Below are 20,688 nucleotides of genomic sequence, written 5' to 3' on the forward strand. Positions count from 1 at the left end.
TCATTTTTGCTGGCTTGCTATAACTTCCTAACTGATCTTCCTGACACATCCTTGTCACCTTTCAGTCTATTATCATCAAAGCAGTCATTGTGATCTATTAAAGCACGTGTCAGATCATTTCACTCTTCTGTTCAGAAGTCTCCACTGGCTTCCCATCTCACTCTGTGAAAGTCAGGACTTTCTTCAGTTGCTTTCTCCCACCATGGATTGTTCATTTTCTTAATTCCCATTGAGAAGTGTATATACCTTGGTCTTTGAATTTAGAATCCTCTGCTACTCTCTATATCTTAAATTTTTCAGGACTCAACTCATTTATCAATTCTTTGTGTAATAGTTTTCTTTGCACACTGTTACACATAATGGCTTTTATTATTTAACCTTTAATATGCTTATCTGCAACCAAACTGTACAGTATTTAAAGTAAAGGAGTATAGTGTACATTTCCTTTGTACCTTTTTAAGCATAGTCCACAGTATGAGATCCAGAAATATTTGCTCACATTTTTATTGTATTAACATTACAAAATAATTGGTGCTGAACCACAGGATTCTAAATATATATATATATATATATTTTTTTTTTTTTGTAGAAGCTTTAATTTGGGGGGGAGGGGGAGGTCCAAGTCTCCTGGACCTTGTTAATCTATGAATGAGAAATAGTTTGATGTGTATCTTATTAATAACAGCCGCAAAGCTGACCTCAAGGAACCAAGTGTTAAATCTGTCTCTTCTGTCAATATTGGTGTCAGAATCCTGAAAAGTATTTCTGATCTGTAGCCATATAAATTAGATACCTCCCCAGGTCAGATGTATATGCTACTCGGAATTGGACTAGCTCTTGGAGAGCTTTCTTTTGGTTCTTAACCTTTTGGATGTCACAGACTGCTAGAGTTTTTGATGAAAGCCATGACTCTGCTCCTCCCTGAATGACCATACACGCTGTCACTTAATGTTTTCCATAACTAAAGGACTCTGGTTCTTAAAGCCCATCCATGCAATGTCTTAGAGAAGGGAATGGCAACCCGCTCCAATATTCTTTCCTGGAGAATCCCATGGACAGAGGAGCCTGGCAGGCTATGGTCCATAGGGTCACAAAGAGTCAGACATGACTGAAGTGGCTTAGCATGCATGGGATGTCTAGGACTTCATAGATCCCAGGTTAAGGATCACAGCTCAAGCACTACAATTATATATTTTTTCTACTACCTTAAATGTCTGAATGATTTTAGGTAAAGCATGTACAAGGCATACCTGGTTTTATTTAATTAACCCTTATAGCCCTTTGCAAATATTGCATTTTTCTTTTTTCTTTTTACACATTGAAGGTTTGTGGGAACTCTCTCTCAAGCAAGTCTACTGGTACCATATTCCCAGTAGCATTTGTCACTTCCTGTTTCTGTGTCACATTTTGATAATTGCAGTATTTCAAACTTTTTCATTATCATTTTGTCATGGTAATCTGTGATCAGTAATTATTTTTAAATTAAGGTACATACTTTTTCAGATATAATGTTATTGCAAACTTTATATGCTACTGTGTAGTGTAAACATACTTTTTACGTGCCCTGGGAAACCAAAAATTTCATATGATTCCCTATATTGCAGTATTTGCCTTATTTTAGTGGTCTGAAATCAAACCCAAAATATCTCTGAGGTTTGCCTGACCATATTTATACCTCAATTTAGGCTTCCCAGGTGGCTCAGTTGATAAATAACCTGCCTGCCAATGCAGGTGACACAAGACACATGGGTTCAAGCCCTGGGTCAGGAAGATCTCCTGGAGGAGGGCATGGCAATCCATGCCAGTATTCTTCTGGAGAATCGCATGGACAGAGGAGGCTGGCAGGCTACAAGCATAGGGTCGCAAAGAGTCAGACACGACTGAAGAGACTTAACATGCATGTGAAACTTTACAAAGCAGTAACTCACCTTGCTAAACAGTCATGGGAAATTGAGCCCTGGACCTTATTAATATAATATGGATACTGTATTAATATCCTTTGGATATGGATAGATGCAATATGGAATATCACCAAAAGGGAGAATTAACTTATCTCCGTAAATGCTTCACTTGAAAGTAAATAACTCTAGTTCTCTGAGCCAGCCAGTCCTTGTTCTACTTTTCTTAATCTGTAAAACAGCTCTTAACATCAATCTCTCTTTATCCTATGATTAATTAAGCAATCATCTCTTTTAAAGATTTATTTCTTTTGTTGTGAAAACTGATGGCATGTTTTTAATGAAATTGTAAAATCTGATCAATGTTCTACAATTCCACAGAAAAAGAATACAGCATGGTGCGCAGAGCAATGACTTTTTGAAATCAATCCATATTTTATTTTTTACATATTCATTTCTCTCCAACCACAAAAAAATTAAAAACAAAACGATCTCAAGGCAGTAACAAACAGCAGTGTCTTAAAGATAGTCCTTTAGGTGTCCTGGCACATGAGAGGGCTCAGTGGGGGTAATGTGGCCCCAGGAAGGGCAACCGGCTTAGCTTTTTCTCCCTAGAGAGTGGCTTCTCATTGTATAGCTTTGCTGAATCCAGCAATACATGACATGCTCATCACACCGAGTACATCCCCAGGCTGGTTCCACAGTCTCTGGATTGTCATATCACCTGTGTCTCCTGTGAACCTTGCATATGAAAATCACTGAGTTCTTAATAGGAAACTGGCACTGTGCTATTTTTCTACATCATTAGATTATCAGCACAACCTAGCAAAATGGTTATTAATCAAATGTCACATTTGTGGAAACTGGGGCTCAGAGGAGTTAAATAATTTTTTCTTGGTTTTCAGTAAAGGGTGGCAAATAAACTGGTGAGAAGTTAAAGGGAAATATGCAAGGGCAACCACAAATTAGGAAAGCGGAAGGTGGAAGGAAGACCGTGAAAGAATTTAAAAGTGTCCTATGAAGTGGGGGCAAATACAATGACACTCAATAGAAATCTTACAAGTAGAAAAGAAAATAGACGAGTATTGACCTTGTTTGAAAAAGAGAAACTTTAGGATAGAATTCAATGCTACGGGAAGAAATGAGAGCTAACAGTTTGTCCTCTTTTTTACCTTAAGCACAAGAGGGTTGAAGTTTTCCCACCGATTTAGACAGAGTGAACTCTGATGCAGCAGGACAGCTGGTGGAAGGGGTCAGCCATTCCACCCCTGTCCAGGGTAAGTCTCTTCTTGTCTCCTGTTTCATTTCCTACTTCCTAAAGTTGCCTTGTAGGTAACCAAACCCACGTCCTTGATGGCCTCCTTTTGTTCTTTGAGCTTACCCCTTTAGAAGGGGACAGCCTGCCCTTCACCACCTTGACTCTGAGAAGTGTTCTGATCATTGAAGTTGATTCATCTCATCTCAGTGATGTCCCAGCACCCCCACAGATTGACAATCTGAGTACCTTCCCGGAAGCCTGCCCCTTAGATCTATTTCTGCTTTCAGATAATGGCTAACACAGCCATTCATTTCACAATTATTGGAGAAGGGCACAGCAACCCGCTCCAGTATTCTTGCCTGGAGAATCTCATGGACAGAAGAGCCAGGAAGGCTATAGTCTATAGGGTCGCAAAGAGTCAAACATTACTGAAGCGACTTAGCAAGCACACACACTGTGTAAGTGGCTGTCCCTGTTCTAGTCTCTAGGGACACATTGATATGTCTTCAATCACATGAATAAAATAGGCATTGCTCCTTCACAAGTAAACCTTAGACACATACACACATATCAAAGTCAAAGAACAATGGGAAAAGAGAAAGCAAGTACTCATTCTACATTGATCAAAGGCATACTTGCCATATATATATTTTTTTCAGGGCTTCCCAGGTGGCACAATGGTAAATAATCCACCTGCCAATGCAGGAGCCATAGGAGATGAGGGTTCGATCCCTGGGTCAGAAATATCCCCGGAGGAGGGCTTGGCAATGTATTCTTGCCTGGGAAATGCCACAGACAGAGGGGCCTGGTGGGCTGCAGTCCATGCGGTTGCAAAAGAATTGGACACGGCTGAGTGACTGAGCACACATGCATAAATATATATGTATATATTCACATCATAAATATGTTGCTTCTTTTAATCATTGGATTTATCACTAAAATTAGAAATTGTAGCTTTCTGGACTACATCAACAGGAAGAAAGAAATGATCATGATGCTTTCTTTCCTCAAAAATCCTTGCTGGGATGGAGTGCATATAAGCTACCTGTACAGCAAAGACAATAATATTGCATCTCTCCTCCCTGTGTTGCTTGGATGAAATTCACTCCTGAGTCTCTAGGGCTCAGGGGAGTTCAGCGGGCTAATAGGCAATCCCAGCTGAACCTTGGCAGACCTTCCCACCAAACCTCAGGGGTTACTGGATTTGTAATGCAACCCCAAAGGCATCTATGAATCAGCTGCAGTGGAAGTGCTTGCCTGTGGCATCTTGCCAAGACCCTATTAGAAGTCTTTCAGAAGAGCCTGACAACAGATATTAAAAGGGCTGCAAAAGGACGCTTATGGTCTGTCATTTGAACAGTCTACACATGGACTACACATTGTTTTATTCTTTATAGATGAAAATGCTCCTAAGTATAAACTGTCTAGTACCATCTACTGTATACTGGCTGCAAATACAGTGAAGATGCTTTCAAATAGCTCAACTCTTTCTTGGAATATTGGTAAACTTAAAGATTGGAAAGCTTGTAATTTTGGTGTTCACTTGGTATCTTCTGCATATTAAATCCTGTTTGAATGCATCATCTTTAATTAAATAGTATGGCTAGTCACTGAGAAAGACATATCATCTGGGACTGGCACTTGTTCCTAGAGTCAGACATACTCTATCCAGGTTAAGAGGCTTGAATGTGAGGATGAACATGCTGATAGAGTGCTGCTTGGAAAAAAAAGAGAGAGAGGGAAAATTGTTCCTTATAAAGACTGATGGAGAGTTTCAACACATACATAAGAAAGAACAAGATAGTGGAAAAAGACACAAAATTATGCTAGAGTGGTGTTCAAATTAAACAGAAAAGTTTTGGGAAAAGCATTCTTTTCAAACTTCAACATCTTTTTACACTAGACTTTAATTATAAACAAACAGATTTTTTTTTTTCAAATCTAACAGTTGTATAAAGAGCCATTTTTTCCCATTGCTGCACAGAGTACATAAAGAAAACAACCCTTCTGAGATGGTACATCTGTTACAAAGATGTTACAAAATGAAACTGATCCGATCTTTTGTAGGGAATGCCCTAAATTTGGTTTATCTCATCTCTATTATCAGGCTGATTTTATGCACAAAATAATTCCTGTTCCTTGTGCTCAATTTCAGGTCTGTTTCATCAGAGTCACAAAAAGATAGGGGAGGGGAAGGAAAAGTTATTTGATAACATAACTAAAAGGGAAAGAGTGAGGCTGAGTCTAGCATACATATTGAAACTGTTTAAGGAAAGAGAGCTTGATGCATTTGAAATAACTTATAGTAAAGGGACAAAAATTAAAATTATTGGATAGAATAATCATTTGTTCCATCATTTACTCTTAAAAGAACAAGATTTTCTCTCCTCCCAGAGAGTCACTCCTCTGGACTCTTATTTTGCATTTCCCATACCCTCTGGTATATAATCTTCACTTAGCTGTTTAATTATCACTTTAAAATTAATTTGATTCATTCATTCATTCATTCACTTAACATTTATTGGTGACTTGCTATAGGCTGGGAAAGGGAAATGGAAGCTCCTGTGTGTCTAATGTATCAGCTCAGTTATGTATTGGGTTCTGGAGGCTGTTCCCATTCCCCATGTTCAACATCTCAATTGTCTTTGGTTACCACCCAAAATATAACCCTTCTGGTGATCATTATTCCCATTTCCTCTGTGCTTTCTATCTCCAGACTCAGCTTCTCTTCTCTCCTCTTCCTCTACTTCTTTTTGCTTTTCCGCTAGAATCTCTGTTCCATGGAAAGCCAACGATCCTTAACATTAACTTTTCCATCCAATACTTTGTTTTATCTGGCTGGAATTAAACCTTAGTTTTTATCTAGGTTATTGCCTATCCAGGAACTTCAATTAAACAGTCTTCCATTGGGATCAGGCAGTTGGGTCTACTTTCACCCAAGGCCCAAAACAGCTTCCAGGTCATACAAAATGTTTTTTCCCTGAGATTCATACCATTTCACTGTGCCACCTTCTTTTCAGTATCATCTAACCATGCTTAGTCACTACTTCATATTCACTGGAAGCCCCGCTCACAGTCTTCCGTTATTTTCCATGATTTGCCAACAACCTAGGCGATTTCAGTGTCCAGGCTAGGGCTTCTGATATCTAGAAATTAGAACATTTATTTCCCTCTGTCCAGTATCTTAAAAAAAAAAAAAAAAAGCTTCTAGAGCAATTTCATGTTCTTAGCACAATTGAGAGGAAGATTCAGAGATTACTCATATACCCTTTGTGCTAATATGTAGAGCCTCCCCCAGTTATCAACGTTCCTCATCAGAATGGTAGATGTGTTGCAGTTGATTAACTTACACTGACACATCATTATGACCCAAAGTTCATAGCTTACATGAGGGCTCACTCTTGGTGCAGTATTATAATATCTTTTGATCTTTTTTTTTGAGCAATCCACCCACATGGTCATACCTGGATCTTGTTACCACCCACTTTGATTTCTCATTTGAGAGCTTTCACTCAAGTATCTCACTCTGAGTGCAATCCTCATTCTTTATCTCCTATACCCGCTGCAAGGCTTCTTCAACATCGTAGACATTTCCCAGACTTTGGGTTCTCCATTTTCTTTCCACTGCTTCTCTAAGTATCCTGAAATCTTTGTTGATCATTTATTTTTAGAACTTTTGATATTTTACATCTTCATCATTCTGCTTGTATGTCAAGCAGGATTCTTCAGTACTTCAGTCTCTTCTGCCCAGTCTTCTGAGAGCAGCTGGAGGGAACGCCACCACCACAGTTGCTCATGTGACTGTTCCCAGACTTGGCCCTGTGTTCCGACAATGTGCTCACTTGTTCACAGTCAACAGCCTTAGGTAAACAGAGGTGTTTTCACTCTCAGCCATTAAAAAGTACACAAACTCACTCAGTCTCTGATTCCCGCCCTCCACACAGGTACATAATGTACCTATATTGCTACATTTCTTACTCCTTTATTCTTTCCATGTCCCTAATTCTGTACTTTGACCACCTCTGGGACACTAATCCAGTGCTTTATCTCTTTTCTTGTATAGTCAATGATCCCTCACTAGAGGCTTCTTTCCACTAAAACTAAAAATATACACTAAATTTAAACCTTCAAAAAAAAAAAAAAAACCTTCAAGAACAGTCATGGACATATATGAGGATAAGTGAAAAAGGATACAGATCTGTATAGGTAGAATGAAATCAACTTCATAATAATAATATAGAACAAATCCTGGAAGAAAATAAGCCGAAGCTTTACTGTAATAATCTCTTAGTCATGGGATTCAAGATTACTTTGATTCTATTGTTAACCCTTTTTAATAGCCTCCAAACTTTCTGCTGTTAACATATATTATTTTAGTATTTACAGAAATATTTTTTTTGAAAAAATACACTTTTGAAGACTTATAGTCAAACCTTTGATCCCATATCCCATCCTAGCTTTATTTTATTTATGCCATATTTATCCAGCAAGGAAATCTCTACATTCATTCCATTTCTTCAGTTTTCACTCGTTCCCTAACCCATTGACATAAAATTCTGCCTTCTTAGTTTCACTGAGAGTCTCTCATATTTTCAAGATGACTTTCAATATCACCAAATCAAAAAACTCTCAGTTCTTTTTAAAAAAAAAGTATATATATTTAAAACTGATTTTACATTGGAGTATAGCTGATTAACAATATTGTGATAGTTTCAGGTGGTAACAAAGGACTCAGCCATACGTGTACATGTATCCATTCTCCCCCAAACTGTGCCCCCCAATTCAGGGTGCTACATAACATTGAGTAGAGTTCCCTGTGCTACACAGTAGGTCCTTGTTGGTTATCCATTTTAAATATAGCAGTATGGACATGTGGATCCCAAACTCTATCCCTTCCGCCCAACTTTCCTTCCTGGAAACCATAAGTTCCTTTTCTAAGCCTGTGAGTCTGTTTCTATTTAGTAAATTAGTTTATTTGTATCACTTCTTTTTAGATTCTGCATATAAGGGATGTCATGCAATATTTCTCCTTCTCTAGGATTATCACTTCTTGTCATGCTGAACCTCAATGCTGCATTTGCTTCTATTGCCATTTCCCTTCACCTAAAACACCCTCCTCCCTCAATTTCCACTAAAGCCTTTGGTTTCATTTTCATCATGGACTGCAAGGAGATCTAACCAGTCCATTCTGAAGGAGATCAGTCCTGGGTGTTCATTGGAAGGACTGATGCTGAAGCTGAAGCTCCAGTACTTTGGCCACCTCATGTGAAGAGCTGACTCATTGGAAAAGACTCTGATGCTGGGAGGGATTGCAGGCAGGAGGAAAAGGGGACGACAGAGGATGAGATGGCTGGATGGCATCACTGACTCGATGGACGTGAGTCTGGGTGAACTCCGGAAGTTGGTGATGGACAGGGAGGCCTGGCATGCTGCAATTCATGGGGTCACAAAGAGTTGGACATGACTGAGTGATTGAACTGAACATCTTTCTCCTTCTGTTCCTTAAATGCTAGGATTCCCTAGGGTTTGGTCATCAGTTTGCTGGGTTTTGCCCTCTTTTTGCCTTCCTTGGGCTGTTCCTTTCACACAAATGCATTTAACCAACGCACATCTCCTGGCCATTCTGAAATCGCTACTTCTTACTCTGGTCTAAAGTGTTTCCAAATTTAGGGGACATAAATGTACTTGATGTACAGTAGTAAACAAAATAATAGTCCTTTTAAAGAACACATTTAATAGATTTTACACTATAGTATGTTTTATGTTTCAAATAGAAGTTGGACTTGTACATATAGGATAGTTCTCATTATAGCCAACTGGGAATAATATACTCAAATACAATCACATAACAAAAACTCAAAGAAAGTGTATATTTTCACATTTGATTTTATTGTTGCTTATGTGGTAGATTGTACATTTCAATAAAACTGTAAAGTAAAACTGTAAGTAAAAGCAAAAGAAATAAAATTCAATACACACAATAAAAGTACTCCAAAATAAAAGTGAACATTTGCAGTATCATTTGAAAATAGAGTTATGACAAATGCTATGAATACCTGATTATTTTATTGGTCTCAATCTCACAGTAAGGGATAATCTGACATTCTAAATCATTTGAAATTTTATAAATAGTAGTAGAAAAAATAGTTTTCATTTTTTGTGTGTGTGCTGTTGCTGCTCTCAAGGATGTCAAATAGGTCATTAGAAAATTCAAATAATAATCTACAGACACTCGGGCAAATGGTTAATATGAAGCAAAGAACTATAGGGAAGCCCTGACATATCAGTGAGACAGACAAAGAGTGAATGAAGACATTAGATTTCCACTTGGTGTAATTCATCTTCACATTGCTCTTGTTTGAGATGGGTGTAGCCTTCCTTTTCAGGGGCTTGTACCATTCACAGAGGCCTAGATTCTGAGACAGTGGACCTGGTTTAAACTAGGCTCTGCCAGTTGGTGGTGGTGGTGGTGGTGGTGGTGGTTTAGTCACTAAGTTGTATTCAACTATTACTAGTTGTATTCAACTATTAAAGTCCATCCCCGCGGACTTTAGCCTGCCAGGCTCCTCTGTCCATGGGATTTCCCAGGCAAGAATACTGGACTGGGTTACCATTTCTTTCTCCAGGGGATCTTCCTGACCCAGGGATGGAATGTGGGTCTCCAGTATTGCAGGCAGATTCCTTACTGACTGAGCCACCAGGGAAGCCTTTGCCACTTGGACTTTGTGTGAATTCTGATCGTTTTCTCTAAGTCCATTCTGTCCATCTGTGATGGAAGTACACACACAGGGTTGTTGTGGGCCAGGTGTATGGCAGCAGAAGCCCTCTGTTGAGCACAGTACTCTCAGTGTCTATTGAATTTCTTGAAATAATAATTGAGCCTTCAGAATTCAAAAAAATTCTTAATGGAAAGAAAATAGAGATGAACACTAAATTTTATTATTTACTCTTCCATGAACTAATTGGTTGGTCCCGGGCAAGTCACTTAAACTCTCTGGATCTAAGTTTCCTCAACCTTAAAAGTATGGATGAGATAAAAAACATGGATGAGATAAAATTTCCACCCTTATGCTAGAACCCTAAACCATTTAGGAGGTAAGATACTTTCTAAAACATTAAAGTAAGCATAGTCTTTTAATATTTATTCTGCTTCTTCGTATATAACTAATTTAAAAAATGTTTTGGAAAACATTTGGAAGTCAATATTAAATTTAACAGACTATTTTGAAATCCTAAAATGAAAACTAAAAGATAGTATGAGTTTTCTTTTGCTTTTCACAAGTTTCTTTTGGAAGTAAGTGTGTAAGTAATGAATAAAACATCTAACTGCATATGTGTGCAGATGCAAATAAAATTAGGCATTTCATAGCTGGTTGGAGCAAGAATTCCTATTCTAAATCCCTCTCTTCACTTATGCTGCTGCTCAGAAAAAGCAGGCAGAGAGAGGCAGTTTGCATCCATGGTTAGTCATAAAGTGTCTATGCTTTCTGGTGGGTAGGAAGGCAGAAATGACATCTTTAAAACTGGAAACTTTACATCCAGACATTTGAGGTCTGAGATGATCTGGGGCAGGCTGGAGAATTAGCACAAGTTTCCAGAGCTGTCCTTGAGGCAGTTGGGGATTACCAGAAGAACCCAGAGTGCTTTTATCTACCTGCAAAGAACAGCCTTCCAAGAATGAATCCCCCACTGTCACCGTGGGAAATAGGCTCAAACAACCAGGGCAAGCTGGGAAGTTTCCCAGGCCTCACTACCCAGAAGCAGAAGAGATGACAGAATTAATAAAAGTGAAAACATAGTATCTTTCACTGCAACTGATAAATAATAAGTAATCTGTGAAGTCTATGGAAATCTGGATTTGTGTCACTGACATCTCATTTCTGGTGATCCTTAAAACTAAATGAGGGTTAAATTCAAAATGTTTAAAAATAATATTTTAAATTAAAAAAAAATAATTTTAAAATAAAAATCCCAACATGTCTATGGTTGTAAATTTTTAAAATCTAGTGTTGAAAATAGCTGTTAAGATGAAACAGGCATCTATGTATGTTTCAACAATTCTCTAGGAGAAATTTGTTTACTACAATGTTTTTCTTTTATTTTTTTAAGCAGGGAGACAGACCTAAAAGAGATAATAAGAATTAGCAACGGGGAGGGAGAAACCCAATATCTAGTTTATAATTTTTTGAGTTTATGAGCAATCTGCTAATATAGTTATACTACAAATTTACTAAAGGCATTGCCCACCATAGCCTGTGTGTCTCATTTTTAAAACAATCATTTATGGATGTTAGAGGATGCCTAGGAAAGCAGAAGGGTTCTGTGTCAATCAAAGCTAATCACTGGTACAGGCAGAGGGCTTTTGTTGGCCTCCATGCTCTAAGCCGTGCTTCCACATCTGTGTTTGAAGAGATTAGAGAGGTGCTTCATACAAGAACTGTATTAGTTAAAGCTGATCGACAGTATTTGGAATAAATCATGAAAAAGTTGAGTGCCAGAAGAGAAGGCATGGCAAGTGGGAGACTGAAACTGACGAGGGCAAATTCCACCCTCCTCAGTCCCCTCCAACCATCCCCCCACCCCCGACCCCACACTTTTATATTTCGGTTTTGCTGCTGAAGAGCGTTACCAGGTGCCATGCTCATCACCTCCTAGCAAACACGTGGAGACTCAGCCAAGAAACCCCGACGCCAATATTTTCAGTGGCATGCTTGCCACACTTGGGTGAAGGGCCCCAGTTTTATCGGAGGTGCTTCATGGAAAACAGATTAGCCCAAGTGGGTAAGTGGGATTTGAGGACCAAGGATGGCAAAGAATGAAAAGTGAAAAAGATCCCAACAAATATGAACACCGAAACCCCCTCCCCACTTATAGCCGTGTTCTCGCTGCATGAAGGCCATACACTGGCAAATAAATTATGAGTGACAAGTATTTGAACCAATAAAGAGGGCACTATATTTTATATGCAGTAAATTTAATTCCAGATTGTGTTTCACCTCAGCAGGATGACATGTTTATTGCCAGTGAAAGATGAAAGCCGAGGGAGTTAGAGGCAAGCGTCAGCAGTTCTAGTGGGCACCCGCAAAATGAAGATTTGACAGACCGGTGGCTGAGCCCTTGAAATGAAATGCCAGATCAAATTTTACCCCAAAGGGGTCAGATGTACTGTCATGCCCCCAAACTCGCAATACCAGCTGAATAAATGAGCCCGGCTCAGCAGAGAACAGGAGGCCAAGAGCATTCTCTAAGAATTCCTGCTCATAGGCTCATCAGCTTGTCCAAGTGCAGGGAGGCTGGGAGGACCAGCGTGAGGTGCCTCCGAGGGAGGATGTGCTAGAAGGATGTGAAGCGTCACTGCCTCTGTGGGGCTCTAAGTGTCGTTTTAAAAATCTATTAAACAGATCAAAAAGTAGAAGTGAGTCTAAATTGATCTGCCCATCTCTCAATTTCATCCTACAAGTGCTCAGCTCAGGTGTTCAATTTATTGAACCATAACCCCTTTTTAAACAATCAACATCAACATGCAATAAATATGCCCAGCAAGGGCAATATTTACATGCATGACTCATTGTTTTAGAAGATTTATTTATGGGGAAACTGACTGGCAATTACTTCCTTTGGCAGGCAGTGGCCCAGTGGCATGTGGGCATGGCGCTGGTTATTGTGAAATTTAAGCACATTGAAGGGGTGAGCTCTGCTTTTGTCCATAGAATTATCCCAGCAAGAACACTGGAGTGAGTTTCCATTTCTTCTTCAGGGGTTCTTCCCTACCCAGGGATCAAACCCATGTCTCCTGTGACTCCTGCATTGGCAGGTGGATTCTTTACCACTGAGCCAGCTGGAAGCCCATGAAATAGGTGCTGTACCCCAATTGCAAAGGTGGGGAGACATTTTTATTATAATCTCCATGTAACTTCACTCATCATCTCAGAGAGAGAGGATAAAGACAATGGGATGTGGGAGGGAGAGAGAGCGCAAAAGAAAGGGGAAAAAAAAAAAGTAAGGGAGGGAGGGAGAAAGAAGAAAAGAAAAAAATTGCTGGTCTCAGGAAAGCGTATCCACAAAGAGTGTATAATTCCTACAATGATGTGGATAATTCATGTAAACCAATAGTCTTTCCACTCTGAACTCAGCAAATGGGTCCTGTTACCCAATATATGGATTGGACTAGTCACATGATTTCAAACTCATTTGTGTAGACACAGTGTCATCAACTCTTGAATCAATCAGAAGGGTTAACATTTTAATCAGTTCCTTTAACCAACTCTGTCCTGCAGAACTATCAGTAGAAACGTCCACGTATTTAACTTTACAAAAACATATTTTAAAGATGATGTTTCTCATAGTTAATGTCATTAAGATGAAGGTGATGGAAAATCTCTGGGCCCTGTAATCCAGGATTGCTTCCTCTCTTACTCTGTGCAATTTTTCTCAACTTTATACATCTTTTCCATATATCCATAGATGTTATAGACAACATGTACTCGTGCCTAGATGGAGGATGAAGGATCTGAATAATGTTACAATCACCACCTAACTGATCTTTGGATCTTTCTAGGGCCTATTTGTTTCCTGTAAAAAATACACTCACATTTGGTGAACAGAGCTCTGAAACAGAAGGAACAGAACCTGGAATCCTTCTGGTGACACCTGGAGCTACAAGAACACCTGTGATGTAGGTAAGTACATCTACCATAAATAGTTGTCGCTCTGTTACTCACTTACTCTTTAAGGATATTTTAAGGGTGACTGCTGGTTGGAATGTATGTGATTTCTTGGTAAGACCTTTCGATAAGAGTTGTTGTATGAAAGACATTGTCATACATAGATGAAGGCACCTGGCTGTCACCATGGCTAAGCCCATGGTTCAGCACTGTTTGTAGATCACCATCTTACTGTGCTCATTCTACATTCTCCCATGGAACATAGAAATGAAGCATTTTTAAGATCATATTCTCTGTGTCTCTCCATGTTTTCCAGAGCTCTCTTTTTCATCACCTCACCTGCACTCCCCTCCTCTCAGGTTCCATATGCCCTGACTTTCCCTAGCTTTATGCTCCCTGCCTGCCGTTCCCTTCCATTTTTCTCACCAGCTTCCTTGGTCTGCTTTTTTTCAGACCTCTTGTGTGAGTTACAGTTGGAACAGAGTCTCATTTGTCTGGCATATGGCCTTCCTCTTGGCCAAAGAGTTCCCGAAGACTCCACAGGCTTTCAAGTCGTATAGCAAGGGTTCTTGCCAAATTAATCTGTTCAATTTGTTTCCTTTATTTTCAGATCATAATTGCTGGTCTTACTTACTATTTGTTATAAGTTCTAGGGATACAAGAATCAAGAAATGGGGTCAGAGGGCTGGTAGTTGCCAGATAACTGAAAATAGTAATAATGTTAGAAGAGAAATGATATTTAACTTGACAGTGGTCAAATTCAATATAATCACTTAATGTGCCAGACTTCCAGTACATTTAATGGTTAGAATAAAATACATTTCACATCATGTACACATGATAAGCCTTTTATTCCTATCCTTTTGTGTTTATTATTCTGTGAACCCTAAAATACTGTTATCAAGTAGTTTTAATGCCTTCCCACAAGTTCCTCTTAGACTCACTCCTGCTTTCCAATTCTACAGCCAACACCAACAATTAGGCATTTTTCACTCAAACCCAGTCCACCTTAGAGACTTCCTAGCTAGGGCATCAGAGGCTTTCTCTGCTTCCTTTGTTTCATGGCCTCCTGAAAGCTGTTTCCTTTGAGAGTTGTCTATAAAATTAAATTCAAATTCCTCATAATTCCATTTAGAGCTCTCCTTTCTCTGACTCTTCTAAACCCACCAATCTGACACTGTGTATATATTATTGGATCCCGTTTTCTCCTAAACATTTGCCTTGCCAGGTTATTCTTAAGGCAGAACTAGGCATTGACAGTACTAACCACTGTGCTTAGCACATGATAGTTGCTCAATAAACAGTACCTCATTACTTATTGTGACAAATGGCCCCTCTGCTTTGGCCAGGCTAATCCTCACCTCGTTCCTAGAAAATGGCTTCATCCTCCCTAGTTTCTCATGCTTTTCACTACACTCAGATGTTTTCTCGCGTTCTTCTCCATCCATACAACTTGGCTCAAATGTCTCCTCCTGCCAGAAACCTCTCCCACAAGCGCTTTCAGAGTCTGCTTGCCAGGGAGAGAGATTGAACAGACACCAGCATGGCTGTGAGGGTTACATTTAGGGTTATTCTGTGTTGCTCATGTAATTTAGGATTATAATTTTTTGTAATTGTTATAATTATAAGTTGTTATAATTGTTGTTATTCTGTTGAATAACAACTTCGGCTTAACTATGCTAAATAATTTGTTTAAACTGTGTATGCATTTACAGTTCTAACGATCCTCTGGACTCCAATTTCAATGCCTTCTCCCCTTCCCCAGGTAAGTTACTCTGTGGTCTTCAGACCTCAATGAAGAGATTCTCTGTTTTTTAAGGTTGACTTTTCTAATGGCAAGAATGACATATCATCAGATATGGCGGTTGAACCTGCACATGTCATATCTGTCTGAGTGGAGGAGGAGGAGGGGATGAGCCCCTGGAGGAAAGGAACAGGAGGTTCCATCTGACACATGTTTACTGGGGACCCAGAAGAAAGCCACTGACCCCAGTGGCACAGGCAGAAAAACACGGTGTTGCGTCCAGCCTTCAGCTCATAAGAAATTATGTTTCAGAGTCACTGGGAACAGCTGGGGGAAGAGGAGGACAAAAAGTATAAGGCTAACAAGAATAAGATATTTCATCAGTGGTACCTGATAGTAGTCAAGGCTTCATGGACAACCAGTGGAAACTTGAAAAAATTTGATTTGGCTCTACTTTAGATTTGGCATTAGGATTCATGCAAAATTTTTAAATAAGCAAGATTATTTTTTAGTGTTTAGGCATGTCCCCAGATAGTATACAGTGAGTAACTCTTTCTGAATGAATAGAAAAGTAAATGAGATGCTGTTCCACTCTTTCCATATAATTGGATTTTTTTCCCCACTTTTCCTTATTTGAGAAGCTTTGGTAGCATCTGAGTGCTTAGGATATTTTGATCTCCTAAGATGAGGTTCACTTGTATGGTCGTCTGTAGACTTTCTCTTGAAACTGATGATACATGAATTAAAGTTGAATTGAGTTCAAGTGGACAGTGGTTGTGTTGAGATCAAGGAAATAAACAAGAGAAAAAAGCTGCAATTTCAGTGCAAAAACAAGTATTTTAGAGCAATGTTAAATAAAAATATTGCCTGGGATAGCAAAGTTCAGTTGTGCTTACACTGCTAAGATTTCTTTGGCCCTTCTTCCACCTACTCTTCCCCCAGAAGCAGTTAATAGATGTTGGCATTGAATCTTTTGAAGCAGTGGGAATTCATACTTTAAAATGTCCAATTAGCACCAAAAATGAGTGATGGGATGGGTCACTGAAGATTTTTAAAGGCTGAGAAGCACCATCATTTGAGGGCATCTAAAACAGTGCCCCGAGTCAGCCTCTGAGGAGCATTCCTTCAACTTTTGCTTTCTCTCTTTGTACAGAGGCTAGGACAGTACAGACAGACCCCCAAAGGAGAGTCCTCACCATTTTCTTCAGCATACCAAGTGTTAGAGTGAACGATAAATAACCTTTCTGTAACAAGCAGCCCTTTTTTTCCCTGCTGGAACAAACTGTTCAACTCTATTTGAATAAAAAGCCCACACATATATCAAATTAAACAAAATAGCATTGTTCCAAATACAGATCAGGCAGTCTTCCCAGACTCGTGTCAGTAAAATTTCATAGCACTCCACACCATTGTATAGTAGCTCTCTTTCTCCCCTTCTTTATGTGTGAGTGCAGAATCACTCTTCTTAGACAAAGGAATGCAGACACTGGCCGTATCCCCCATGCAGTTGAAGAAAATAAAGATCCAATGAAGATGGACTTTCTTTGATGACAGGAAAAAAAGAATGTACCACGGAAAATATAGGTGGAGACAGTACTACACATCTGTATTAGGGATAACTGATCAACAAGGAGTTATTTTGCCTACTGCCAGCACAAATATTTTCCCATTTGATGAAGCATATCTCTGGATTGGAGTTCATGAACCAGGGAGCTAATTGTGTGGCATTTTGTGCTGAGAAGGGATGGAGTGTGAGAGACTGCTTTGCACTAACTCAAAAAGGCCAGTTCAATTTTCAGGATTTTGCAAGCTTTTTATGACACACAGTCATGAAAAACTGATAGAAAAGTATGAAAACTTAAAAATCAATACATTATATCAAGAGGAAAGATAATACCCCAAAGGTATAGCTGCTTATTGTACTACATTTTACTATGCTTTGTGCTCTTGAGGTTATATATATGTGATATCTGATGGAAACAGTATGGAATGGTGTGATGCTTTGTATTTGTTCCCAAGATGCACTGGTAGCTTGCAATTGACTCACATTACAAGTCTGAGTGACTGCTTTTTTGTTTTTGTTTTCCAAAGAGCTCACTGTTAATCAGCACGCCATTGAGTAGAAATTCTTTGAGAACAGTCCTAACTTGCCATGTGATCTTAGCTGCTGAAGTGAAGAGGAATTTCAGCTAGGACTGCCTTTACTCCCTTAAGGTTAAGAGGCATGTCTGTGTAGGTGCGTGAGTGGGGAGTTTGAGGGATTAAAGTCACTTCCTCCAATCTGACATCTCCAATTGCTTTTTGAACACTAGACCTCAATCTGGGAAGATATTTATTATTAAGATAAGTTGGTTTATTAAGAAAAGTGTATGTTCATTATCACCAAGTGTAACATTTTGCCAGTCTTAGCAAATGTGATATCAGTTTAGCCTGAATTGGCAGTAATTGAACATCAGAATAGCGTGACAGTGAGCCTGTCAGCCAGCACTGTTTTACTCTCCTCACCCTTTCCAAGCTTCCTGTTCAAGTTAAACTGAGGAGGTGAACCGGGAAAACGTGATCAAGGTTGGAAGATAGAGAGGCAGGGTTCAGAAGTGGTCATGAATTAGGAATCTTTCCATACTGGGACTTTTATGTCACATATACCTCTCGAGGAAAAAGGCTAAAGGTGACATAATTCCTTATGGTATTTGTAGCAAATTTGAACTCATTAGGGGTTCTATAATTATTTTACTTTTAATTCAACCTCTGTAGCACATTAAGCCAAGTTATAATAGTTTATAATTTACTTAAACAATTATAATAAAATATTCCACATGATGTCCAGGGTTATACATACAGAGTATTATACAATATACACATACACACCTATTTTTGTGCATGTATACTCAATATACATACATATATACTATATATACATATATAAATCATATATATACAAAATATAGAACACAATATTTTATTTTATTCAAATAAAATACATGATATATATATATATTTAAATACATATTCAAATAAAAATGTGTTTTAACCTGGAATATCTAGCTAGAACCTCCTGAATAATATGTAGGGCCAAGGCAGCATTTTCTTTAAACATATTTTGTAAACCAAGCAATTATATATATAAACAAATAAGCATTTCTAACAGTTACCATACTACTGTTTCATGATTGTATGCTTTAAGAGGCAAGTAGCTAGTATAATGTGTCTCAACCAAATGCCCTCCTTTAACATTCAAGTAAATTCCACTAAGAATGTCACATGATCTTGCTGTTTGGTTCTATGCACAGAGTAATCTCTCTCAATGTTTAAACTGCACAACTGTCAGATACAGTATACCTTGAGGATCAAATCCCTTATGTCACAATATTATTTCTGGCCACACCATTGAATTTCCACTGCCTGAGGTGTCTCTTGTGTTCCAAATCAAGTCAAATTAAGAATGTATACACTAGTAAATTGAAGAAACAGATAAACAGACACAGGGAAAAAAAAAAAAACCAATAGGAAGATTATCCTTGTAATGTTTCATTAAGCAACTTCCATTAGGAAAGAAAAAAAATCATTAATGTTAACCCATGTTTGAACTTAAAACACAAAATTCAAACTGATTCATATATGGAGTTCTTATATGTAACCTATGCATTTAATAGTCACTCTTTGATACATGACAAGTATCATCTTGAATTTTATGTGAACTGATTCACAGAAGTCATTCAGCAAATTAATGTAGTTTTGGAAAATTAACAGCAAAATAGGCATGCCGCCAAATGTCTAATGACAAATTGAAGGGTTTGGAGATGTGTCTGTCTATTTGCAGTACTGGAACTGTTTTCAAAACAAAAACACACTGAAAATGGTGCTGGCATGACAGGAGATGCAGTCGTTATGCAATTTTAATTGACAAATAATTCCATTTTTATGTGAATAAATTCACCTAGCCAATAGCTGCATTACCATCTATCATGTACTGGTGTCCCTTCCCATCTCAGGCACCCTCTAATTTTGATGAATTTGATCAAATGTCTCTGGCACTATAGCTGAATCTGGCAAGTCGAGGAAAGACCATAGTGTGTTGGGGGAGGGGAGGGGCCAGTAGGAGGATGGTGATTTGTCACAGGAATGGAGATTGTCTTTAGCATTACCTGTTGTGCAGATAGTATTATCCTCCATTTATCTTCCAGTTTGAATATTCAGACTGGGATGTGACCCATTCTTTCAACGAGGTACTAAGTATCTCCCTAATTTAACTCAGGTATCCAAGGCGTATATCTGTTGGGGTAGAGATTGGGAAAATTAGAAACCTTTATCGATCTACACATTATTAATCTTCAGACACTAACTTTAAGCTCCAGCATAATAGCTTCAGTATATAGCCCACTTTCAAATAAGGAGCAGCTGAAATGCAAAATGATCACAAATATGAACATACTCTAGCTAAGGGCAGGTATTCCAATGGTGGCATTAAATATAAATACAATAGAGTATTGACATAATGTAGTAAGGTTCCCTGGCTATTAAAAGGCTTTGTTCTAAAGCGTATCTGTGTACACAATGAGATGATGAACACAGAGCATCACATAGCTAAATTTAATATATGCAGGGGTATGATGTTTGCAATGCATGCATTTCAGCAGGTCCCATTAGTGCGCCTTTCCCCTCCAGTGAAAACAGAATGAACCACAGCCCCTTCTGGTTTGCATAAAGCAAACAAAATTAGATTTGCTTTGCTGAATTGAAACCCGCTTGGGATTGTGAGCCTCTCTCGGGGACAAATTACTTCAAACAATCCCTTTGTACCATAACAAAATCAAAAAATTCAGGCCAATCAACATGGCTCAAAACCCTTAACACAAGAATTAATAATACAACCTAGTCTATTTTTATTGCTTCTGCGCTACAGCTCCTTGTTTTAATGTAATTACACTTATTTGCCGTCCACATGTTAAGTAAGCTTGCATATGTTAACTAATGCGACATAAAACAACTTTCCTAATTTTACCATTGCTACAAGCATTGCTCCCCCTGGAATAAGATCTGAGCGTTGGACAAGTTGAACACTAATGTTATTAAATTAAATCTATTTTTAGACCCTTGATAAATGAATATAGGCAAAATGTCAAA

General features: G+C 38.6%; 1 long non-coding RNA gene across 1 annotated transcript; it reads left to right on the forward strand.

Annotated features, from left to right (window-relative positions):
* Positions 1–3,083: 3,083 nt before the first annotated feature.
* LOC113898333 lies at positions 3,084–18,256 on the forward strand. Its single transcript, XR_003512610.1, has 3 exons — positions 3,084–3,175; positions 13,715–13,835; positions 15,536–18,256. It is a non-coding gene; the product is annotated as an uncharacterized LOC113898333 (long non-coding RNA).
* Positions 18,257–20,688: the final 2,432 nt, after the last annotated feature.

This window comes from Bos indicus x Bos taurus, chromosome 9 (assembly GCF_003369695.1).
Source record: "Bos indicus x Bos taurus breed Angus x Brahman F1 hybrid chromosome 9, Bos_hybrid_MaternalHap_v2.0, whole genome shotgun sequence".
Lineage (NCBI taxonomy): Eukaryota > Metazoa > Chordata > Mammalia > Artiodactyla > Bovidae > Bos > Bos indicus x Bos taurus.